This window comes from Pristis pectinata, chromosome 20, assembly GCF_009764475.1.
Source record: "Pristis pectinata isolate sPriPec2 chromosome 20, sPriPec2.1.pri, whole genome shotgun sequence".
NCBI lineage: Eukaryota > Metazoa > Chordata > Chondrichthyes > Rhinopristiformes > Pristidae > Pristis > Pristis pectinata.
The window spans coordinates 24,050,229-24,054,908 of NC_067424.1; positions in this window are offsets into that span (position 1 = coordinate 24,050,229).

Consider the following 4,680-nt stretch of genomic DNA (forward strand, 5'->3'; position numbering starts at 1 on the left):
GTTTGGGACTCAATCACCTCAGTGCAAAGATAACACTGCAGGTCTTCCTCAGGCAGTGCCTTGGCTTAACCAGCTTCAGCTACTTCAAGGATTTTCCTTCCATCATAAGATCAGAAATGAGGAAGTTTGCTGATGATTGCACTATTTTCAGTTCCATTTTCAACTTCTCAGTACATGAAGCAGTCTGCGCGTGTTTGCAGAGGAATCTAGACATTTCGGTATGGGCTGATAAGTGGCAGATAACATTCATGCCACAAGATTTCCAGGTAATGACTATTTCCACCAAGAGGGACAAACCACCCTAATCTTGTCATTCAATGGCATTACCATTATCAAGTACCTCACCATCAATAACCTGCGAGTCACCAGAGAGTCAGTTGGAACAACATTGGAAATTCTGTGGTTATAAGAACGGGCCAAAGGCTGGGTCTCCTTCAGCAAATGATTCGCCTCTTGAAACCTCAAAGCACCCACCAAACAGTACTGTGGGAGTGACTGCACAGCAATAACCACAGTGGTTTAAGGCGGCACCTCATCAACTATTCATCAGCTACTTGTGATGGACAATAAATTCTGGGCTTACCCATGAATGAATACATACTACTGACAATCCACAGGGTGCACTGCAGCAACTCACCAAGACTTCTTAAGATTGTACCTTCTAAACCATAACTTCTACAAGCTAAAAGGACAAGGGCAGCAAAAGCTTGGGAACACCATCACCTGGAAATTGCCCTCCAAGTGATAAACCATCTTGGCATGGAAATATATCACCATTCCTTTACCATTGCTGGGTCAAAATCCTGGAACTCCCTCCCTAATAGAAATGTGGGTATACCCACACCTCAAAGACTGCAGCAATGCAAGGCGGCAGCTCACCACCACTTTCTCAAGGGCAACTAGGGATAGGTAATCAAATGTTGGCTCAGCCTGCAAAGCCCTCGTCCCTTGAATGACTAAAATGAAAAGTAAAAATGTTATCAACACTTCCCTTGACTAATTTGAGGTGGACATATTCATAGCAAATTATTGCGGGTCCCTGCATGCTAATTAGCCTATTTAAACAAAGCCAACTTGGAGAAGTGCCACATGGGACCCAAATACTTTCCTATCACATCATAGTATCCATGGAAAGGTCTGTACTTCCATTGTGTTAAACAAACATGCCAACAATATTGTTATATCTAGAATATTGTTCAAAAAACCTGTACTATTGAAAGGCCATAAATCAAATGTTGTTGCAAACTTATTTAACTTTCACCATATTTCAAATTAACATCAAATATTTCCATATTTTTTGTGGCTCAGTGCATCCATGCCACACGATTTCATGCTTAGATTTCAGTCCAAACTGCTTGCAAAAAATTAAAAAGACAACCTTGATTAAAGTGACACGGCAAATTCATCATTTAGATCCGGAGAATGAAGATTGGAGCAATGGGAGAAAAAGTGGCCATTAAAATTGTGATTGACTTATTTTTCTCATGTTTCCAGACTGCTTTTTTGTGAAGGTCAACAACACTAGAGAATGTAATGCACAAATACCTTCCAATTTTACCATGCTGAAAGTAAGTAGCAGCATTTAAGTAACTGAGAAATCCAAATAGGTCAAACTTTTAAAAGCATTTTTATGCTACTCGATCCTCCTCATATTATTCCAGTAATAATGACATGATGCACATTTCATTCACATCTTTTTGCTTAAACAAGAATACAACATTGTTTAGTCGACCGCGAGTACAGGATAGGTTCAGTTTTGAATACGTATAGGTTAGAATAGAGGTTTTCAACTTGTGGTCCGCGGACCCCTGGGGGTCTGCGGCAGGTTGCCGGGGGTCCCAGAGCAAGCCAAGAAAAAAAATGGAAAAATGACTTGTTACAAAGACGTAGCTTACTTTCCTGCTCCAGTTTTCCACTATTCAGAAAATCAGCCATATCTATTCTGTTTTCGGCAACAATCTTAGAGACTTAGTGGTGTTCCCTTCTGGTAAGCTGCCACTTAATATTCGATTTGTGTAGTCAGTAGTGTTCACTACTCACTACTATTCTGTTGTGCACTGTAATGTTAACGAGACTGAGTGACATTGTTGGTGTGCCTTAATGATATTGCTTACTCACTGTGCATTTACGCCACAGTGACGTCACTGTTAAACGAAAAGTGCGCATGTGTGTAAATTTTAGATTAGTTTTGATAATTAAACCATCCAGCATGTATTGCTGAGTATGGAGAAATTTCTGAAGAGAAAAGCTGACCAGAAACCAGAAGATTCTGATGACGAAGGGGGATAAGGGTGACCGTAAGAGAAAACAATGCAAGTATGATCCAGAATAATTTCATATGGCTTCATCTCAGTGGGGACAAATGCAGACAAACCTGTGTTGTGTGTTTGCAAACGCTGTCCAACAATGCAATGAAACCAGCGAAATTGAAGTGCCATTTAACAACAGTGCATCCAGAATATTTTGAGCAGCAAAAGGAGCTGTACCTCAAGCAGAAAGGCAAAACGACAGCCTGCGCCACTGTAAATGAGAAGGCTCTTCACGCATTATATTTGGTAGCATTACAAATAGCACGTTCCAGAAAGCCTCACACAATCGGAGAAGAGCTTATACTGCCTGCAGCAGTAGATGTGTGCGAAGTTGTACTGGGAAAAGAATCCAGTCAAAAACTGAAAGCCATTCCACTGTCTGATAACACAGTAAGCAGAAGAATTGGCGATATGGCAGAAGATGTACAAAGCCAGCTGATAGCATGTCTTCAGCAAGTCAGATTTACGATTCAGCTCGATGAAAGTACTAATGTTGCCAGTGCTGCGCTAGTTGTTGGTTTATGTTCGATATTGCTGGGAAGGAGAGGCTTTAGAAGACTTTGTTTTGCAAGGCACTCCCAGGGCATACAACTGGTGAAGAACTTTTCCGTGTGCTTGACACTTTTTTTTTTGTACAATCGGCATTGGCGTGGACACAGTGTATTGGAGTATGCACGGATGGTGCTGCCACAATGACGGAACAGAAGTCGGGTCTAGTCACACGAGTGAAAGAAGTAGCTCCACATGTAGCAGCAAAGGATATGGATGAAAATCTTGCAGATGTGTTTTCCACATGCATTAAAATCATTAACTTTATCAAAGCCAGGCCACTCAATCATTTCTTGTTTGAAAACATATGCCATGAAATGGAAGCTGAGCATAAGCGTGTTGCTACATACAGAAGTCAGATGGCTGTCACAAGGACATGTGCAGCATGTATATGAATTGCGAGATGAACTGCTCATTTTTCTAAATGAGCATAACGGATCATTGGCAGAGTTCTTGACAGATGAGATGGGGGTTGCCACATTAGCGTATCTTGCAGATATTTTCAACATTTTGAACCGTTTAAATCTATCATTGCAAGGACCTGGCTCAAATGTTCTGAAAACGCATGATAAAATCAATGCAACGCACGTTTGGACAAACTCTGCAGTGCAAAACAGGCACAACCTTCACATTGAATTGAACACTGAAAGACACTGCTGGTAATTATCGGTGACTGAAATAGTCACTATTTCATTAGGGCCTATGTGCAGTAATTTGTGTTGTATGCATGAATTATCGATTGTTTGATTTTGTGGGCTTTGATGGTCCGCCCTCTAACAAGGACATGTTTTGGCAGGGGGGCAGGCCGCAGCATGAAAAAGGTTGAAAACCACTGGGTTAGAAAATAATCAAGGATCCAATGATATTGCTGTCTAATACTATGCAAAGATCATTGCTGTTCTGACTAATTTCCTTCTTCTTAATAAAATTGTCAAAATAGGTAGCCCAATACAGACAAATTGAACTATGACAATTTCATTTTGCATATGGTTTTCTATGTTTATTGCTGTTGAATTTAATGCCCATTATTTTATTCCAGAAAGTCATATTGATAGAGGGCTAATTAAAATCAGTTTATCTGAGCTCTTAACGTGTAGAAAACATTAAGTAGTTTCCCAGTGCTTCTAAAATCTGAACAGCTTACCCAAACAGGCAACATCTTGTATTTATCTCAGTTTTAGCAGAGAAAATCACAAAGATCCAGGGAAAAAAAAAGTTCAACACTAAAGAAGGAGAAATTATGAGCAAAAGTTTAGTTTAAAAAAAAATGACACTTTCAGAAGGCTACAGAGATGCAAGTATTTTGCAGAAGGGAATTCTTGAAAATGTAACCTGTGCATGAAACTAAAACTATAGAGGAAATTCCTGTCTTAGACATTCTCCAGACAGAAACTTCAATACAATAGTATTGGATACTGTTAACTTGAATCATTCTTTCAGCAGATTGTTTGTTGCTCCAGATTTCAGCACCTGAAGTCTCTTTTGTCTCTGTATCTATCATATGCTCATTGCATGTGAGCTTTCAATTTTTAAGCACAGGATGGATGCTAATCTAGATCTCCAGAGGTTAAAGGCAATGACAGGAACTAACACATTAAGAGAACCCCACATTAGTGCACATTCCATTAAATGGAATAGCATTCTCAAGTACATCACTAGCTAAAAATCCAAATTGTTTTAATCACTGTCTGTAGGCTGTAGCTGTAACCAAAAGTAATTCCAATCTAAAATATTTATGATATTCCCAAGGACCTGTTTTTCAGATCATGATTTTCATTAGTGTTATTACTATGGGACAGCATCTAATTAAAATAGAAATATA